The sequence below is a fragment of the Gorilla gorilla genome, chromosome 18, assembly GCF_029281585.2.
Source record: "Gorilla gorilla gorilla isolate KB3781 chromosome 18, NHGRI_mGorGor1-v2.1_pri, whole genome shotgun sequence".
Taxonomy (NCBI): Eukaryota; Metazoa; Chordata; class Mammalia; order Primates; family Hominidae; genus Gorilla; species Gorilla gorilla.
In genome coordinates this window covers 120,817,523-120,838,655 of record NC_073242.2, presented here as the reverse complement: position 1 = coordinate 120,838,655, position 21,133 = coordinate 120,817,523, and the positions used below count along the sequence as shown (strand labels likewise).

The window sequence follows — 21,133 nt, the reverse complement described above, 5'->3', positions numbered from 1 at the left end:
GGATATGATCTTGCTGCAATCCTTCCATTTTAATAAATCTAAACTGTGTGAATCCATTCTGTTTCGTCCCCACTCCACTCCAGAGCCAAAACAAGAAAATCAATTATATTTCTAGTTCTTTAAAAACATATCTAACTAAATCATCTAATTAAAAGATAATATGCATGGTTCCATACTCTAAAACAAAACTTATGTCCTGCATATCATGGACATTTGATGAATGCTTATTCAGTTGACTGGTGTAGACTTCAATAATAACCTGTTCAATGCATTATGCCAGATGAATCTTGCATCTCAAAAGTAGAACAAATATTGTTCGTTCAGTTTTGTCTACCCATAAATGCAATATTTACTAATAAAAAGAAAATGAGTTTATTGTTCTAGAGAGTATGAGAATTTTGACAACATGAATTCTCCTGTCCTAGGACATAATTAATACTTAGAGGCATACTATTTCATGTGGAAGCTACCATTAAATCAATGTTAAGTGATAATCACCTCACATAATCTTCTAATCTGACTTAAGACTGAAGACGTACCTCACAAAGTTGATTTATCAAGTTCTAAATCTTCACCTGTTGAATTCATAAGTTCATGTCTGAAAGGTGAGAATAAATACTTAATATTCACTAGGCAATATTCAGCAAAGTAATATCCACTAGTGCATATTTAATATTTCATCATGAACTGCGGGTGTGAAGAGAAAAGACAGGCTGGGCACAGTGGCTCACACCTGTAATCCCAGCAGTTTGGGAGGCCGAGGCAGGCAGATCATGAGGTCAGGAGTTCGAGACCAGCCTGGCCAACATGGTAAAACCACGTCTGTACTAAAAGTACAATAATTAGCTGGGCATGGTGGCAGGCACCTGTAATCCCAGCTACTCGGGAGGCTGAGGCAGGAGAATTGCCTGAACCCAGGAGGTGGAGGTTGCAGAAACCATTATCACGCCACTGCATTCCAGCCTGGGCAAGAGAGCAAGATTCTGTCTCAATCAATCAATCAATAAAAATATAAGGAGGAAGCATTTACTGTGTATTTATATGTCTGGTATTATGTGAAGCACTTTACTATCTTATCAAATCTTCGGGACAGATCTTCAGTTCTCATGACCACAAAAGAGGATACTAAAGCTCAGACAGGAGAAGAGACGTGGCCAGCCTGTGTCCCCAGGGCCTATGGTCTTACCACTAGGTTACAGTGTTTCCAGATATCACATGTTGTGAGATTTTTGCTTTAAAATGAACCAAAAAAAAACCAAAGGTGAAAAAGGCATAAGCTATTAAAAAGTGGGAGAAACACTAAGAGAACCTTAACCATGTAACTAAAAATATTATGGAAATGTTACTGAATTCATTAGCAAATTTAGTGCTAGGTTTTCATTGAGGAGTAGGTTATATTACTCATCATGAAGAAAAATGTTCATTTTAAGTACATTAACATAAATACCATCAATATTGTTTATCATGTTTAAATGTTCACTTAAAGCAATTCAGTTAAAATTCTGCATATCATACAATTTTATAGTTTGCTAATAGGTTACAAGTAAATAGTCACCCAAATGAAAACATCATGTTTTCCACTGGTTGTTGCTCTTTTTAGGTGAGCATCTGATGTGTACCAACAGAGAGAGGATAATAACAAATCGCTAATTTCTTTCATCACTATATAAAGGTGGCTTCAGGATAGAATAGTATCAGGGCAATGATGAATTTGAAATCTAACATCAATTCAGTGATGCATCAAGATAAAAGTAGAGACAATAGGGGCACCTTGGTGACTACTGAACATTTTATTTATTTATTTTGAGATGGAGTTTTGCTCTTTTTGCCCAGGCTAGAGTGCAATGGTGCAACCTCGGCTCACCGCAACCTCTGCCTCCTGGGTTCAAGCGATTCTCCTGCCTTGGCCTCCCGAATAGCTTGGATTACAGACATGCACCAACCCACCCGTCTAATTTTGTATTTTTAGTAGAGACGGGGTTTCTCCATGTTGGTCAGGCTGGTCTCGAACTCCCAACCTAGATATCTGCCTGCCTTGGCCTCCCAAAGTGCTGGGATTACAGGTGTGAGCCACCGCGCCCAGATGAATTCCAAATTTAACAAAGCAGACTAAGAGAAACAATTCATTTAAAAAAATAGTATTTGGCCAGGCATGGCAGCTCACACCTATAATCCCAGCACTTTGGGAGGCTGAGGTGAGTGGATCAGGAGGTCAGCAGTTCAAGACCAGCCTAGCCAAGATCATGAAACCCCGTCTCTACTAAAAATACAAAAATCAGCCAGGCGTGGTGGCTGGTGCCTGTAATCCTAGCTGCTCGGGAGGCTGAGGCAGAGAACTGCTTGAACCCGGGAGGCGGAGGTTGCAGTGAGCCGAGATCGTGCCATTGCACTCCAGCCTGGGCGACAGAGCGAGGCTCCGTCTCAAAAAAAATAAATAAATAATTCAATGAAATCCCTAAGATCCAGGGCTTTGCAATAAATATGTAAATAAATTTCCAATCTCCATACTGAAAGTTTAAAAGAAATGCTAACTAATAACTAAAGAAATACAACTTTTCCTCAGCTTTGCAGCAATCTAGAAACAAAGTGTGTAGACACTACAAAGCACCTTACAAGGAGAAACGTGTAAGGATGGCATGACTTGCCGGCAGCCCTGGGCTTGTCCACGGTACCCCCATGATGAACAGTAACTCCATTGTGTAAACGCCCATGAACATAAGATTACAGGACTTTTCCAGTTTAGACATACCATATTTTCTTTCAGACAATTCTTCAATTTGTTTACGTAGATCAGCGATACGACGATTCCATTTCTCTGAAAATCAAGCAAAAGTTGCTTCTCAATAATACGTCCCTACGTCAGAGCAGCACTAACGTATAATGACTGATTTCATATATTTTACATTCAAACAGTCCATATCATTTTATTGCTTTCAAGAAAAAATTTCCCCTTTTTGGTGGTTCTTAGAATTGGTTTAATGGGAGACTATTAGAGAAGCTGAAAAGCAGGAGGGCAGAAAAGTTCAATCAAATTAAACACAATAACAGGGAGGTCACAATGAGGCGGTCTCCAGGGGTCTTTTAGCAAACTTCCTAAAACATGTCTCAGCTGTGTGAAATAAGACTTTACAGCAGCCGGGTGCAGTGGTGCAGGCCTGTAATCCCAGCACTTTGGCAGCAGAGGCAGGCGGATCGCTTTGAGCTCAGGGCAACATAGCCAAAACCCCCCTCCCTAGCCCCACCCCCACCCCGTCCCTACCAAAAATACAAAACAGCAGGGCATGGTGGTGGGCGCCTGTAGTCCCAGCTACTCAGGAGGCTGAGGCAGGAGAATCACCTGAACCCAGGAGGCAGACATTGCAGTGAGCCAAGATCACGCCACTGCTAGCCTGGATGACAGAGCAAGACTCCACCTCAAAAAAACAAAAACAAAAACACAAGATTAAGAGGGACCCCCGACCTTACAGATACAAGTTTAAGAGGGACCCCTAAGCAAAAAATGCCAACCCTTTTTCTCCCAATCATTGAAACACCAGGAGGGTGTAACAGTTTTGCAGCCTAGCTGTAGCAGGCTGATGCCCCCAAGATGCCCATATCCTAATCCCGGGAACTGGTGAACATGACCCTTATATGGCAAAACAGGCTTTGCAGATATAATGAGGTTAAGGGTCTTTGGCTTTTGGGGTTGATGTACTGACTCGGATCCTTGTAAGAGCAGAGCAGGTGATGGAGAGGGTGGGAGGTGTAGTGACAGAAGCAGGAAACTCCAGTCATTCGAGACGGGCAGCACAAGCTGAGGAATGCAGGCCACCTCTACGGCCAGGAAACAGATTCTCCCGCAGAGCCTCGGAAACCACCGACCCTGCTCCCACCTTGACTCAGTAGGACTTACTGTAGAATTCTGGCCTTCAGACCTGTAAGGGAATACATTTTGGTTGTTTTAAGTCACTAAGTGTGTGGTAATTTGTTGCAGCAGCCACAGGAAACTAGTATTGTAGTGAAGCCTCAAAACCCCCCTGAAGGGGCTGGGCTCAGTGGCTCATGCCTGTAACCCCAGCACTTTGGGAGGCCGAGGTGGGTGGATCACTTGAGGTCAGGAGTTCGAGACCAGCCCAGCCAACATGGTGAAATGCCATCTATACAAAAAATACAAAAACTAGCCGGGCATGGTGGCACATGCCTGTAATCTGAGCTACTCAGGAGGCTGAGACAGGAGAATTGTTTGAACCCAGGGGGGCGGAGGTTGCAGTGAACTGAGATTCCACCACTGCACTCCAGCCTGGGTGACAGAGTGACGCTCCATCTCGAAAACAAAACAAAACAAAAAAACCCCACCTGAAGGTTTCCAGTTCTGCCAGCAGTCTCCCACCCAACCCCTAGAAGCAGACATTCCATTGCTGTGGGCCATGGATAGGCAGAAGGAAGCACCTTCTCATGGCAGAGGCCTACCCAGGAGAAACCCAAGGGAAGGCACTGCTGGGCTGGCCCCTCTCTGCCAAGGCCACATTCTTTTTTGTTTGAGGCCAGTTTCACTCTGTCTCCCAGACTGGAGTGCAGGGCCACAATCTCGGCTCACTTCAACCTCTGCCTCCCCAGTTCAAGTGATTCTCCTGCCTCAGTCTCCTGAGTAGCTGGGATTACAGGAGTGTAGCATGCCTAGCTAATTTTTGTATTTCTAGTAGAGATGCGGTTTTGCCATGTTGCCCAGGCTGGACTCGAACTCCTTGCCTCAAGTAGTCCACCTGTCTCAGCCCCGCAAAGTGCTGGTATTACAGGAGTGAGCCACTGCACCCAGCATTTGCCAAGACCTTTGATGGCAGGCTTTTTCCAGGTGATCAGTCCTTGTCTGGTCTGGCTCTGCCCCACTCTCCTTCTCACCTAGTTGGAATCCCTAGCTACTTTTCAGTAGAGGAGAGTGTGTACCCCAATCCCAGCTTGGTTCAGATCTGCATTTAACTCATGGAACCTGGCTGCTCCTCAGATCCTGAAGAAAAAAACGGTCTCTCTGTGGGTATGATAAAGGATGGGCCTGTCCCCAGGACCCTGTGAGAGGGAAGCCCAATGTCCCACCAGGTTGGCAGGGCTGGGGAAGGGAAAGTGTTATGGCAGCCCCAAGAAAAAAAAGAGGCAGCAGAGGGAGCAGGACAGCGCTCACATGGAACTCATGCCACTGCCTGAGGGGAGGGAGGAGTGCACGCCAGTGACGTCAGGGGGCAGAGAGGCGAAGTTCCAGGGCGGCTTTCCCCCTCACTTCCTGCCATGTTACTCTGATCGCCTCCAGGTGAGCCTGCCCACTTTGTGCCCAGGGGCCTGTAGAAAACCACAGCTCCCCATGGTTATGGCCCCAGGAGTGGGGCAGAGCAGGGAGGAGTCCTGGACAGAGGAGAGGCAGGGGCAGGAGGGAGTGGGCCTCAAACTCCAGGAGGGGGCCCTTCTCCTGGGTCCTGCTTTCTGGCTTCTCCTTCCTTACCCCTGGGCTGATCACTTGGGGAAGAACTGAGACAAAGTTTCTCACCCTCAGGCCCAAAGGGTTTAATTACTGGGCCCTTAGGGAGGTGTGAGCCCCCTGAAAGGATGCAAGGTTTTGTTTTGTTTTGTTTTTTGAGACACAGTTTCGCTCCTGTCGCCCAGGCTGGAGTGCAGTGGCATGATCTCACCACACTACAACCTGCGCCTCCCAGGTTCAAGTGATTCTCCTGCCTCAGCCTCTGGAGTAGCTGGGATTACAGGTGGCTGCCACCATACCTGGCTAATTTTTTGTATTTTTAGTAGAGACAGGGTTTCGCCATGTTGGGCAGGCTGGTCTTGAACTCCTGACCTCAGGTGATCCGACTGGCTCCGCCTCCCAAAGTTCTGGGGTTACATGAGCCACTGTGCTTGGCCACGATGAAAGGTTTTGTGTGGAGAGCATGTACATGCCTTTCTGGGAAAACAGTCCACAGCTCTTATTCTCAGCAGGCTTCACGGTCAAAAAAGGTTAGAACTCTTGCTACAGAGCTGTGGAAGCAGCTAGGTGAGGGGCCTGCCAAGGGCACTCTGGGCACTACCTGGGCACTCCCGAGCCCATCATCCCCTAGGCAGGCTGCACTGCTTGGTATTTGCAGAGCTGAGGGGGTGGGGCATGTGGGGACTGTGAAATCACCCTGAGATGACCCACAGCCCTCAGCTGGGAAGTGAGCGGTGCATCTCCTGCAGCGTCCTCCATCCCTAGAGCCATGGGGCCAGGAGAACTGGCCCTAGCAGCAAGTGAAAAGCCTATTATTGACTCCCTCCCTAGCCATGTAGACAGTGAACCAAGGCACTCATATCAGGTAAATGCCTTGTTCTCCGTTACAAAGGTAACCAGTAGGCATTCCCAGATACAGTGAAGGTCCTCACACCAAGATATGCACCTGGCCACCTGAGGAAAGAGAAAGGACTATCTGAGGGGATGGGGCTGAGCTGGGTGTGGAGTGGTCCTTGTGGGTCTTGGAGAGTGGGAGGGGGAGCAGCATGAGCCAGGCCTCGAGGCAGAAGGACAACCAGGAGACAGCCTGGAAAAAGTGCTGGACCCACAAGGGCTCAAGGCTGGCCAGAGGGGAGGTGGGATAGGCTGCAAAGTCCTGAGGTCTGAAGATTGGCCCTGGCAGGAAGAAACCAGGTAAGGTGGAGTGTTACCTACACCCTCGGGGCCAGATGCAGGCCAGAGCCAGCCAATTACCAGGCCCTTAGGGAGGTGTGAGCCCCCTGAAATGATGCAAGCTTTTTTGTTTTTGTTTTGGAGACGGAGTTTCCCTCTTGTTGCACAGGCTGGCACCTTTGCCCAGAGCAGGCACCAAGACTTCTGGCTCTGGGTGTGACATCAGTCTGGGTAAAAGCCCCAGCCCCCACCAGGACCACCTACCCCCTAGACTACTTCAGGTGCTGAGCCCAAGCCAGGAGCAGGAAGCTAAACTGATGCCTAGGGTAATCCCAACAAAGTCCCTGGTTCCCCGCAGCTATGGGGCTGACGGGGAATTACAGCCCAAACCCCAGATGCTGGCTCTCAAACTAACACTGAGCCCTCAGTGCCCACAGGGAGATACAATCAGCGCACTTTCCAGATGGGGAAATGGGATCAGAGAAGTGCAACAGCCTTGCCCAATGCCCCAGACCAGGGCTCCAGGCCCAGAGTGTTCTTTTGTCACTGTGTTCAGAGGGCAGCAGCTGCTGTGCCACCTGAGCCTGGCAGCTTTCTCCAACTTTGGAAGCCCAGGAGCATGGCCCCTGTCCACAGATGCATCTGGCATGAGGCGTGCCCAGAGGGACAGAGGCAGATGAGTTTCGTCTCCACCACTGGATTGTGAGGGCCTAGAAGGAGACAACGGTCTGCTTGAGAAGGCAGTGAATAGCAAGCAACCTGAGGCAGTGACCCTCTGGATGGATGCGCAGTGCCTGGATGGAAACTGGCTCAGACAGAGCTCAGTTCTGCAGGTCCCTGAGGCATGGAGAGTTCACAGCTACCAAGTGTAGGAGTCTGGATTCAAAGCCAACGGCGTGACTCCAAAGTCCCTGCCCTAGCCCCTGGACCACCCTTGCAGGCCCATCAGATGCCCAGGCCAGCAGCACAGCCGGCCAAGACCAGGGAAACTTGGGGAGCCTCAGAGCACCCCCAGGTATTCCAACCTAATCCTGGTACCCCACCTCTCACCACCCTTCTTCCTGCTTTAACCTCAACCCCTACACAAAGCCTGAGCCACTTAATGTGGCATCAAACAGATGCCTCAGTAAATCAGTCTAATCTTGAAAAAAAAAAAAGACTTAACAGATATACAATTGCACGTTAGAATGCTAAAGACCATAAACATATAACAACTTAAAGTACATATAAATTCAATATATATCCAATCATTGTAACTATGACACAGTAGAATATTAAAATACTATTTTCAAAATGTATACAAGCTTAATGTTCTATGTATTCAAACTATTTATTCAAAATACAAATCATCAACATAAATTGCCACTAATATTCAGTCCCTTCACAGGACACATGATTCACTGGGAGTTAATAAATTAGCAGCCGGCAGGCAGTGACACACAGCAAAAATGAAAACCAAGAGGTGAAATAGTTCTGAAATAAAGGTTTTAAAGCTAACAGAAATCACTGAATTACTAAGTCATTAGCACTAATTTTGAGCCAACTAACTAATTAATATGAGATGATACAATGTCCTATACTTTGGTAAATACAGACTATGTTTAAACAATGTCTGTAACGTGACTTGTAAAATGCTCCTGGCTTTACAAAGATGTGATTAAGATGTAGTAACACATGCTAAACCATTTCCCCCTGCAGAGCATGTGGTAAGTTTCATCAGTCACCTTGAGAGTCCAGAAGATAAAGGAAAAGGTCATGGATTTCGCTGAGAACTTACCAGAGTTGAACTCCCTCATTTTCCATTCCCCAGCATTGGCGGGTTCTGGGACTGGTGGCTGTGGTGGCTCATTGGTCTTTGTCTCTTAGAAGGTGGGGAATAATCATCATCTTGAAAAAGAAAAAATGGTCATTACTGAAGGAACCATCTTAGGTTACAGCCACCTCTGGGTCAATTCCCAACATTCAAAAGCTGAGCAGGGCTTTAAAGCTATCTTATTAATAATTATTTCTGTATTGCAAACTTCAGCATACTTTTTTCTAGTTACATTTGAAATGTTATTCTTTTGGGATGTGCTCAAGTGAGTACTGCTTTTTCCTCTGCCTTGCTTCATTATTTTTGTTTCCTTCATTTGAATCATCATTGTAAGTCTCCCCTTCTCCTCAAATAACTTTCAAATTGCTGCCAAGAACTATGTTCTATCTTAAGGCTTTTGAGAAAAAACTTTCAATGAAGATAGCCGCCTAAAGTTATACAAATATAGAAGAAACGGGATAAAATAAAGCTTAGATTGGAAAAAATATTTAAGATTATACAAAATTCACGCATAAACAAGGGAAGCTGAGTAATTGTATGTTCAAATACTTTTAACAAGTGCAAACATGTAGGCTTAAAGAAATAGAGCTGGCCAGGCATGGTGGTTCACGCCTGTAATTCCAACAGTTTGGGAGGCCGAGGCAGGCAGATAACTTGAGGTCAGGAATTCGAGACCAGCCTGGCCAACAGAGTGAAACCCTCTCTCTACTAAAAATACAAAAATTAGGCCAGGAGTGATGGCTCATGCCTGTGATCCCAGCACTTTGAGAGGCCGAGGCGGGTAGATCACCTGAGGTCAGGAGTTTGAGACCAGCCTAACCAACATAGAGAAACCCCGTCTCTACTAAAACTACAACATTAGCCGGGTGTGGTGGCACATGCCTGTAATCCCAGCTAGTCGGGAGGCTGAGGCAGGAGAATCTGCCTTCTGCACAGCAGGGTTAGGCAAAATCATCTCACACAGAGCATATTTTATAACACAGCGTTGAATAGCTCATGTGACGTACTGAACACTGAAAACCTGGCTGTATGGGTACTCGAAGCACTGTTTCTACTGAATGTGTATTGCTTTTGCACCATGACAAAGTCAAAAAAACATGTAAGTTGAACCACTGGAGATGATGAACCATATCTGTATGAGCCCACAGATGCTAGGCCCAATTTCTCTGAACCCTAAAGCTGCTTTCTAAACATCTAGTCCAAGTCTCCCCATGGCGGGGGCAGAGCTGAGAGCGGCCACGCTGAGATGGAAGGTGGGAGCAGTCTCCAAGTTTATCAGAGCCCAGCCAACTCCATCAAAGCTGAAGTTCCTGGTATTCATCAGACCCCAGGCCATGTTCCCCCCACCCCTGGGCATGACACCATTGTTAAGAGGCCCAGCCATGCCCATAGCCAAGCAACAGAGATGCACAAGGTGTGGGAAGACCTTCTCATCCTCTCCCACTCCTCAGACTGAAAGGCGGATGGACTCACACTGGAGAAAAGCCTTTTGTATGCAACACGTGCAGACAAGCTTTTACCACCAAAGGCAGCTTGAAGGTCCACTGCATGACACACGGGGCAGTAACTCAGCACCCCGTGGAAGGAAGCTGGCCACAGAACACGGGGGCTCCATTAGGTACAGAGGAAAAGAGTCTCAGAAATGCTTCCCAAGGAAGTCCTGAACCCTCCGGCGAACAGGGACCTGTCGTATGGAGGCGGCACACCAGCACGCTGGACACCGTGAAGATCAACGAGACTGCTGCGATCCAGAACGGCGGTGTTCTCACCCTCCTGGTCTCCAATTCTTGTGAATTAAGGCCACTCTTGTGAATAAAACCCTCCCAGCTTCCTCTGAACAAACATCAGGTTCAAGTTATTCCATCCCCTAGCAGTCAAGATGCACAATGCTGCAGGCTTTTCACATTTCCCCTGACTCCACATTTAGGACAGCTCACCAAATCCACAACGCTTTGTTGGTTCAGTTCAACACATCAACCTGAAAAGCTCACAGGCCAACCAAGCAGCAGCATTACCTGCATGATGTCTGGCCCCTCTGCCCTTTCAAAGGTCGCTTCCTACCTGAAGCTCTTTCCTGTTTCCACCTGGAATGTTTCTTCCCCTCTCTGAGTCCCAACCCCATGACAGCTGCGCCTCTCTTGAAGCATTTACAGCTGCTGCCCCCTATTCAGGTTACATGGGTTCCTTCCACTTCAGCGCACTGTTTCACGATGCCTCAGGGCACAGATATCTTGTTCACCTCTATACTCCCTCAGGGCAAGGCACCCAGCTCAAGACACTTCCTCAGAACCGAGTGCAAACTGATGAACAGCACCTGGAGAAATACTCCGAGTTCTCCACCACAATGAAATCCAGACTATGCTCCCCAGTTGTTGTTGTTGTTAAAAAAAAAACATGATCTATCCAAGAAATGCCCCAGTCAAAGGATCTCATGACTTTGTCCCATCTCTTTCTGGGCATTCTCCAAGTCCTACAAAATGACCTCCACCTCTTCCAGGGGCCAGTTCTAAACTAAGATTCCAATCAACTGCCATAAACAAGACAAAAGTAGGTTTCCAGGTCTTCTCTCAGCAAAGGGATGTAAAATTTGAAGTTGGGACAACTTGAAACCCTTAATACACAAATTTACCAATTCCAAAGTTCCCTTGTCCTGATCCTTCTAAGACCCCCATGTGATCAATGTTCAAACTCTTGACCATGATCCACACTAAAAAATGTATTTCACAATGTAACCAATACACACAGAATCCATAAAGTTGTTGAAGTTTGAATTTTGAATAAATTCACTACTAAGAGATAAACAATTATCAAATACAACAGGGACAGGAGCTACTCAAATTTTAAAGTTGCCATTCACCTGCTCCAATTTATTTTCCAAGTAGTAAGTCTTTCACTACACTCAACAGCCTTCACTGAGTTACACATCATGCCCAGAATGATGGGGGGCATTTTGAACACTAACATTTTTGCAATCAGACATCTTAAATCTTAAATGTCCTTCCAGTTGCATGATGCAGATTATGTATATTATCTGTATAAACACACATATTAAAAATTCAAAATGCAGAACATTATGGACACTACAGTATATAGTTCCCCATAAAGATTAAATTTCCAGGTCTATAATCTTCCAGCAACTGTACTGCTCTCATTCTCTTGTTGGAGCTGATCTTTAATTCTCAATTTGGAAGTTCTGAAATCACCATAAACCTGGATTCAAATACCAACTCTGCCACCTAGTAAATGTTAGACACTGGGCATCTTCCTTAACCTCTCTACATCTCAGTTTCTCCTTCCTGTAACGTGATCACTATCTCTGCCTTACAACACAGCCTTGTGGGGCTTCTGGTGCTGAGAAGCTCCTCTGGAAGCAGCAGCTGTTACTACTAAGCTGTTGTCATGCATGTTTTAAAGAATCTTACATTTCTACCTCTTCTATATTTCCACCGTTACTTCTCATAAAATGGAAAATATCCTATCTGTATGTGTTCCTTCCCTGTCAATCAACTTCCTTCTATTCACTCCTGAAGCTCACATGGATAAAATTCAGTTCACGGCTTCAGTCTGAGTCAAAGACTGATTTTTTGCTTGGTAATGAAAAGCTCATAAGGGAAGTAAAACAGACCTCAGAAGTAAATGACTAAGTTCACAAATGTTACAGAATCTTTGGATTCTTGAAAGCAAAGTAACATTTTCTCCTCTCCCACATCCCACAACTTCCGGGCTCAGATGCCCAACACCAGCCTCCAGTGCCAACAGGAGCCTGAGGCCCTAAAGAAAGCCTCAAATCAATGGGCCTGAGAACCACCTGAACCACCACAACAGGAAGTAATTCAGGCACGGATCGGCAGTGGATGCTAGAAGCATCAGTGAAAGGTTTGGGGGTAAAGTATCATCCATGGATTAAGCACAAAGGGAAAGGCACCCTTATAACTGAGATCTGGTGGACATCACTTTAACCTAGTGACCAACTGTGGCACCAGCAGTGACGGAGCCCACTAACAGTAAGTGCCTTCCGCTGGGACCCAATGGGAAGTACAGAGTATTACCTATGCAGAATTCATGCCAGAAATGTCTAACCTGAACCAAATCATGTCCAGACTGTAGGGCATGCTACACACTAACAAGCCTGGATTCTTCAAAAGCGTCAAATCCTAACGTTAAAGCGATAAAGGCAGAAAAACGATCCTACAGGAAAAGAAACTAGAGACAAACCAGATGTAATGCATGACCCTTGTTAAGATCCTACATTTAACAGAAAGAAAAGCCATAAACGTCACTTTGAGACCACCACAGATATCTGAATATGGGTTGCATAAGCGATAACATTATAGGACACAGCATACGGCAATACAACGCTAAATTTCTGGGTGTGACAATGACACCATGGTTATGTAGGAGAACGTTCTTATTTTTAAGATACACATGCTGAAGTATTCAGAGGTAAGGATCATGGGATCTACAACATGACGTAAACAGTTGGCAAAATAAAATAGAAACAGGCGTTTGAGGCCAGGTGCAGTGGCTCATTCCTGTAATCCCAGCACTTCGGGTGGCCAAGGCGGGAGGATCACCTGAGGTCTGGAGTTCAAGACCAGCCTGGTCAACATAGCGAAATCCTGTCTCTACTAAAAACACACACAAAAAAATTAGCTGGGAGTGATGGCACGTGCCTGTAATCCCAGCTACTAGGCTGGCTGAGGCACGAGAATCGCTTGAACCCGGGAGGCAGAGGCTGCAGCGAGCTGAGATTGCACTACTGCACTCCAACCTAGGTGACAAAGCAAGATTGTCTCAAAAAAAAAAAAAGAAGAAGAAACAGGCATTTGAACTCAGAATGCTGGTGACCTGTGAGAAGGGCACACGGATGTTCACCAAACTCTAGCCTCCCAGCCATTCTGTTACTTTTAAACTTTTCAAAACTAAAAAAAAGGGGGGACAGCACATTAAGTGGCTCTCTCTAGCATCCACTCACCATCCATAGCCTAGGAGGAAAATAAAGCATTTCACTCATCATCTGTGGGCCTTTCGTGCAAATAAACACCCACATGAACAATCCTTCTGACCGGCCCGACATTTCTTAAAGATCTCAGTCGCTGCCACACTAATCTTCCCCTCAAACTCTCAGCATAGCTGGGCTGGCCCATTCTACAACGAGACGGTTAGAGAAAAGTGTGGCTTCCTCCCTGCCTTTTCCAAGCTGGGTGGGTACCGGCAGCTGCCTCCCTGACAGATGGCTGGCACTCCTCACCATGCCCAGCTGGATAGCGCTAAGTACCAAGCTAACTCAGTCAGAAACTCTCCAGAGAGATGCTGGGGTCAGCATTTTTTAAAAACACTCGCATACTCAGAATCCCAAGTGGATACCACCCAATCTAACCTTGAAACCTTCCCTACAGGGCAAGAGTGAACATTCCATCTGAATACCGTATCACTTCTGAACTGAAGACCGCTCCCTTTCTCTAAACTATCACAGAAAATATACAAGGTAAACTGACAAAAATCTGGCCAAAAACACATATTTTGGATAAGAAAGCTATTTTTAAAAACACATTAAATGTAGACTGCACATCTAAATATGGTCTGAAAAGAACTCAGGGTTTTGTGTTTTTGTAATTACTCACTGGGAACCTGTTCTCTCGCTGGTTCCCAGGACATAAGGGAACTCCTCAGGAACTCAGAGTGCTTCAGGGCAAGCGCCTGTCAAGAAAAAGAGAGAGGAGGACTTCCCATCCCTACAAGATCAGCTGGCATTTTCTTGCTTTATTTTTAAATGAAAATAGAAAAGCAATGACTAAAAGATGATCAAAGAACCCTGCTTTACTAGCCTCAGTCAAGCTGAGAAACAGGAAGTCTAGGAGAGAGGAAGGAGGTCAAAGACAGGCACTGAGTGAACACAGAATTCCCTGCGCATGGAGAAGAGGAGGTGAGCTATTCCAGGGTTCTCGGGACCACACTGCGTGCGAGTTCAAGCTTCACTGTTCCCACTCACTGGTCATGACTGCTTCATTTTTCACAAAGACTTTTAGAAAATAACAACATATACCCTTCTTAACACTTTTTCCCCACCATCTGGCCAACATCAAACATCCTTGTTCAATAGCATGTTAAAAAATGCACGTGAGCTAATATATTCAAGATAGCACATATTTCATACCCAGAAAGACATGCCTTTTACCCACTCTGGGTCACTATGTCTGAGGCTAGTGAGAGGCCTTCCCAGTGACAGTCCCAAGGACAAACGTCGTCAGCTGAGCTAGTCCAGACAAGCGGCACCGGGGCAGCAGTGCCTAATGGGACTGCCAGCAGGACCGTGTGAGAACCTGCAAACTCACCAACACAGCTCAGGGATACTGAGAACACATTCTCAGGGGGTGTGACCCTCCCCTCCTCAGTGAGCACAGACCTGCTCCTTAGATTCCAGCCGCATGCAGAACACACTGACTCCACTGATACCACATCTCATACCCCGCCCAAGCTCAGCTCCCAGAATGACCAATGGGCCTTGACCGGTTTGCAACAGGAAGAATGTGGACTCCTTTGAGAGCAGAGGGACAAAAGGACGATAATACAACATCATGTGTGTTTCTTCAATATGCACGCAGGCACAGAGACGGGAAGTGCATCACAACAGGCCCAGCCTCAGCCCCGGCCACAATGCACCAGCTGTGTCCCTGGCCCAGTTCCCAGGCCTCTCAATACCTCCATTTCTCCCCCAAAGTGATGCCTGCTTCCTCAGCACTGGTACAGGTTTAAATGAGTTAATTCGGTGAAGTCACTGGAACCGCGCCTAGCATAGAATACACACCACTTATTTATAAAATAAGTCAGTCAGCCGGGCGCGGTGGCTCACGCCTGTAATCCCAGCACTCTGGGAGGCCAAGGCGGGTGGATCACCTGAGGTCTGGAGTTCAAGAACAGCCTGGCCAACATGGTGAAGTCCCGTCTCTATTAAAAACACAAAAATTAGTGGGGCGTGGTGGTACACGCCTGTAGTCCCACCTACTGGGGAGGCTGAGGCAGGAGAATCACTTGAACCCGGGAGGCGGAGGCTGCAGTGAGCCAAAATCGCACCACTGCACTCCAGCCCAGGTGACAAGAGTGAACTCCATCTAAAAAAATAAATAAATAAATAAGCCAATCAGCAAATACTACCTAAGGACATCTCAGATCCTGTGACACGCCTGAAATGGAAAGCTCAAGAGCAGATGGGGGACAAGAGGAGGACAAAGGTCCACACGCAGGGGTCCCACTCATCATGGTTAGGCTCCTGGACGTGACCCTACCTGATGGGAAACTTCCCAGGGTGGGTGTTTAGGTAGTGACAGGTGGCAGACAGGGACTGCGTGGGTCACCCCACAGGGCACAGCACACAGTGAAGAGAAAGGAGAGAGTGGGACCTAGGAAGAAACTGGGGAGGAAGCAAAACACAAGTTCCAGGGGCCGGCCATCTAACCAGAGCCATCACACAAATGGCAGCCAGATGCCAGAGGGGGAGAGGCACATCACGCACAATTCTCAGGAAACAGAAACTGCCTTACACACTGCAATTTGACATCAAAAAGTATCTTGCTCACCTACAGTCATTCTCCACATAGCAGCAATGGTCGTATTTTCTATGGGTAAAAGATCAGGCTTAAAATCCTCCAGCAGCTTCTGGACATCATTAGACTAAAATCCACACTTCCATCAACCTACAGAAGGGGGCTCAGAGTCCTAGGCAGAGCATGGTGCTGGTGACAGACTACCTGTGTGGCTGATAGGGTTTGGCTGTGTCCCCAACCAACTCTTTATCTTGACTTCTACTTCCAGAAACCCTGCCTGTCATGGGAGGGCCCAGTGGGAGGTAACTGAATCATGGGGCAGTTACCTCCATGCTCTTCTCGTGACAGTGAGTTCTCACAAGATCTGATGGTTTAATAAGGGGCTTTTCCCTGCCCTTCACTCTGCATTTCTCCTTCCTGCCGCCATGTAAAGAAGGATGTGTTTGCTTCCCCTTTTGCCACAACTGTTAAGTTTCCTGGGACCTCCCCAGCCCTGCGTAACTGTGAGTAAATTAAACCTTTTTCCTTTATAAATTACCCAGTCTCAGACAGTTCTCTATAGCAGTGTGAGAACAGACTAACACATTCACAAAGACTCAACCCCTGTGCCTCAGTTTCCTTATCCACAAAGAGAAGTGGGCAGTCCCACCTCCCAGGGCTGCTATGAGGATGTCCAAGGCAATACCTTTCAAAGCGCCTGGAACAGAGGACGCCCAGTAAGGAGCCAGCAGCTTAGGAGACCCACCCCTGGGGCCTCCAGCCCTTCCCCCAAACGCTCACTCACCCAACTGCAGGCTCCAGCCTGCAGCAGGCAAGCTCAATTCCATCTCAGAGCCTTTGCCCAGGCACTCTTCTGCCTGGGTGCCCTTCCCCACACTCACATGGCAACACCGTGAGCTGAGAGGGCCCCCAGAGAGGTGCTCCCAGGCTTTGAGTCTCACAGGGCAGCCCTGCTCTCTCACCCTCTCCCATTCCCTCACTCTCCCCTCACTCTGTCTTCTTCATGGCTTCCATCAGCGCCAGGAATTCTGTTGTGAACATGTCTGTCCTCTGTACATTCTGAACCATACAAGTGTGGGCCTTGTCTCTAGAGCTTCTAACACAGTGTGGGACCCACAGGGGCCCTCAGTGCACAGCTGCTGAATTATCCCATCAACTCCTTAGTGGCTATTTCAGTGAACTATTATGAAAAGAAATAAGCAGCTTACCACAAACAAATATTCAATTTAGAGAAGCTCATCCCACTCCCAGAAGGCAGATCTATCTTGTGGAAAGGCTACAATCTAATTTAATTCAACTTAAAACAGGGAAGAGTGAAATTCACACTGCTGTATGCTCCCAACAGAGGAGGACGGTTGAGGAGAAGACAGCAAGATCCCGACACACACGCAACAGATGGAGCTTTTAGGTTTCACCCGACACGCACAAGCACATGCGCTGCACAAAACCAACCCAAGGACTGTCAGCAACTTCTAGTCCTCGCACACCTAGCTGAGTTATCAGCAAACTGCTTCCTAGGAGCTGCAAGGACCTCCCGGTGTTTCCTCTCCTTTCTGCTTATGACCCCCAGCGTACAGATGGACCAGACCGCTAGCACAGCTGAGGCACGGTGTGTGGACACAAAGCAGGGCAAACCCAGAAGGTGTGTTTTCACAAAGCTGGAGCAAAGTGGCCCTCCAGATGTCTACTTTAACTAAGGCAAGACAATGAACTCAAAATAGCACTACGGGAAAACTTAGTGAACTAAGCCACGTATGCCCAGATAATGCATGGCATTTCCCAGCTCCTTGTAATGACCAGGAAGTCATAAAATGCAAGAGCAAGACTGGGAGAAAAGTGAAAGAAGAGCAAGAAAGGGAGACAGACAAGGAGATGACAGAAGAAAGCAGCAAGATGGCCTCTTCCTTGCTGGGTGGGCAGAAATCTGTCAAGGACCAAAGGGGGAGAAAAAAGCCTTCCAAGAATTCGGAAGAGATGAAGATGCCAATACACAACAGGTGCCAACAGAGGGATTCCACAAGCACTACCGTCTGGACATTTTAACAGTGTAGTTAAATGTAAATATCAGTAAATGATCTTAGAGTATAAGCTCTGAGAAATAAGAGTAACCAATTTTAATTATCCTCAATCCCAAAATATCTCAGCAGTCTCTATAAAATATTACCTAGATTTTAAATAGCAGCAAATATCATTCCTTTTTTCAAAACAAACCTTTTACACTGAAATAAGCTAACACTGATTCTACCTTGTTTACCTCAGGCGCTTCATTTATCTTATCCGAATAGTACAGGGGGAGGGCTGGGGTGCCAAAGGAGGGAAATCTACCTTATGAATTATTAATACCAATCGGAGATCACAAATTTGTCTTGAAAATTCAGTAAATTTTTTATCATAGTAATCACTACACAAGTTGACCCAGTCAGTGCAATGCAAACACCACCACAAGCAGTTAAGCAGCCTGATAAAACTGAATGACACCCACATCCCTCTACAGACACCCGCACCTGTCTCACGGGCACACCCCACCCACGCCCTGACCTCCCAACCCTCCAAGACCAGGTGCTGCAGGTAGCAAATGACATCCTCAAACCCGAGACATCTCCATTCAATGTGGGGAGAGGCAGTGGTCTCCATGCTCACTTGGTAGCCATGAAACACAACCCGGCTTAAAGCTGACCCTAACAGCACACCCAAAATGTGCTTTCCAAATTGCCAACCTCCTGGGAAAGCAATCCGTGGATGAAATTTCACAGGCTTCCAATCAGTGAATACACTGTGTCCCCAGTGAGCACCCTGCCCTGTCCCTCCACATCCTGGGGCTGAGCTTACGCTACAGAGCATCTCCAACTGATGCCACAAAGTAGGTACGAAGGTGGAGCATCCTCCCAAGACAGACGCAGAGGCCTGGAATTTGTCAAACTCCTGGTATTTTTCCTGGTTCTGACTCCCCAGTATGACCCTGCTACTCTGTGAAGATAAAAGTGACTGGAAGACTTTAAAAGGGGCAAAATATCAAGACAAGCTAGCCAAGCACACCACCCCTCCGGCTGCCAGGCTCTGAGACCGGCCAGCCCTCCCAGGCAGTATGCATTCCACCCCAACCATGGCTAGGCTGTTTCTGCCCAGAAATGCAACATGCTCTGGGGGAAGTAACTGGCAGGATCTGTGTGCGCTCTGACACCAACTCTGTGAAAAGAAAAAAGGTGTGGGTTGAGAGTGAGCAAGTGGCATTAAAAAATGCTGGAAGGAAATATGGCAACACGTTAATAAAGGTAACTTATTAATGATACAAGTGGAATGGTTTTTTCATATACTTTTCTGCAGTTTTTATTTCTATATACAGGTTGAGTATCCCTCATCTGAAATGCTTGGGACCAGGAGCGTTTCAGATTTTGGATTTTCATATTTGAGATGCTCAACCTGTCTACACACATAGCTACTATAATCGGGAGAAAAAGGCAGCATCAATAATGTCTGACTAGAAAACAGCTATGCCTAGTTCGTACATGCCAACTCTGGCTGCTGTCGCACAACAACGGCAGAATAATTGTGACAGAGGTCTGCCCCACCCCAGCCCCCACAAGATAGTTACTGTCTAGCTTTTTACAGAAAACTGCCAAGCCTTGGTTTACAGCACCAGGACCCCTCTCTCTGCTATTAACCCAGTCTGCAGGGTGTTTTTACTAAGTGTGCAAATGACAGTTCAAATCTACTGCAAGAAAAGAGGCTGGTTTTTCAAAACCAAGTTTTATTATGGCTTGAGTTTCTTTGAGGAAATGGTTCCCAAAAAGTGTGAAGGGCAGAAGCAGTCAGAGAGGATGTGACACTGTCACAGGATGAGGTGATCACCAACTTACCTGCAGCCTTAGAGAGCGACACCACCACATGACTTGGAACTGGAGAATGCCGTGACTTCAGGGATATTAAGAGAATATATACTTCCAGGACCACATTTCCACAGAGACGATGCTCTAAAAGCCCCTAGAGCACTGATTCAGTGAGTGCTTCCATTTATAGAACTGAATTTATTTCGTTTAGGGATATTAAGAGAATATATACTTCCAGGACCACATTTCCAAAGAGACTATGCTCTAAAGGCCCCTAGAGCACTGATCAGTGAGTGCTTCCATTTAAAGAACTGAATTCATTTTGTTATAATCTCCCTTACTGGCTTATAAGAGCTACTTACGTATTTACAGTACCAGCCCCTCGTCAAGATTACGAACGTGTTTTCTCAGGGTACCGTGTCCTGATGCTCTCTGCCACTGCCTTGGGCCATTCAGGCTGCTGTAAGAAAATACCATAACCTGGGCGGCTCATAAGCCACAGAAACGTATTCTCACAGTTCTGGAACTGGGAAGTCCAAGATCAAGGCATGGACTGATTCAGTATTTGGTGAGGGCCTGTTACTTCACAGCTGAACTCACTGCAAACTTACATGGCACGGGGGCAGAGGTCTCTCTCTGAGGCCTCTTTTATATGAGCACTAACCCCATTCATGAGCCTAGTCACCTCCAAAGGCCCCATCTCCTAATACTGTCACCTTGGGGGTTAGGATTTCAACATGGGAATTTGGGGAGGAGACACAAACATTCAGACCATGGCAGCCACAGAAGAGCTTTGTTTTTAGAGGCTCATTCCTCCTTCTCTTGAAATCAAACTTTAACAGCTTTCCCCAATTAGAAAAGCATTCACCAAGCTAACTTCAAAGATCACACTGATGTTTACTCCATCACATAAAAACTGCTCATGCAAATTGAACACATACACAATGAGCCAACTTCCTCAACTAAAAGAGCAAAGCATGAAGGGGAAGGACTTGTAGATTCAAGCATGTAACCTGGAGCAATATTAAAGTGTAACTCTATAAACAAAGTGAAATTATTTTTAATGCTTTTCACTTTATTTAATTTGCTTTCAAAGACTGTCACCAAAGAGCCTCATCCAGCACTGAGCAGCCACACTCTGTTCAGACACCTGTACCCCTGCACACGCAGCTCCCAAGCTAGGCTTGGCTACAACCAAAACCCAAATACCTCAAATCTTTATGGTTACAACAGTGCCAGCTCACACAGTTTAAACTATCTTAGCCTCCTCATCACAAACAAAATGCTGTGGAAAAAACCGTACCTTCCTCAGGCTAATTCCATTTGGTTA

At 46.5% G+C, this 21,133-nt stretch overlaps 1 protein-coding gene across 33 annotated transcripts in view; it reads right to left on the bottom strand.

Moving 5' to 3' along the window:
* The window catches only part of LOC115931432 (decreased expression in renal and prostate cancer protein), a 407,507-nt gene that overhangs the window by 339,782 nt on the left and 46,592 nt on the right, over positions 1-21,133 (bottom strand). For 30 of the 33 annotated variants that reach the window (XR_010131404.1, XR_010131402.1, XR_010131403.1 and 27 more), the window contains 5 exons: positions 8,397-8,506; positions 7,198-7,329; positions 3,699-3,914; positions 2,750-2,815; positions 540-598 (listed from right to left, as the gene is read on the bottom strand). The gene's annotated coding sequence lies outside the window, so the exon portion shown is untranslated. Of the gene's footprint in view, positions 1-539; positions 599-2,749; positions 2,816-3,259; positions 3,414-3,698; positions 3,915-7,197; positions 7,330-8,396; positions 8,507-21,133 lie in introns of all 33 variants that reach the window. The other 3 variants (XR_010131396.1, XR_010131399.1, XR_010131398.1) reach the window with 3 other exon arrangements.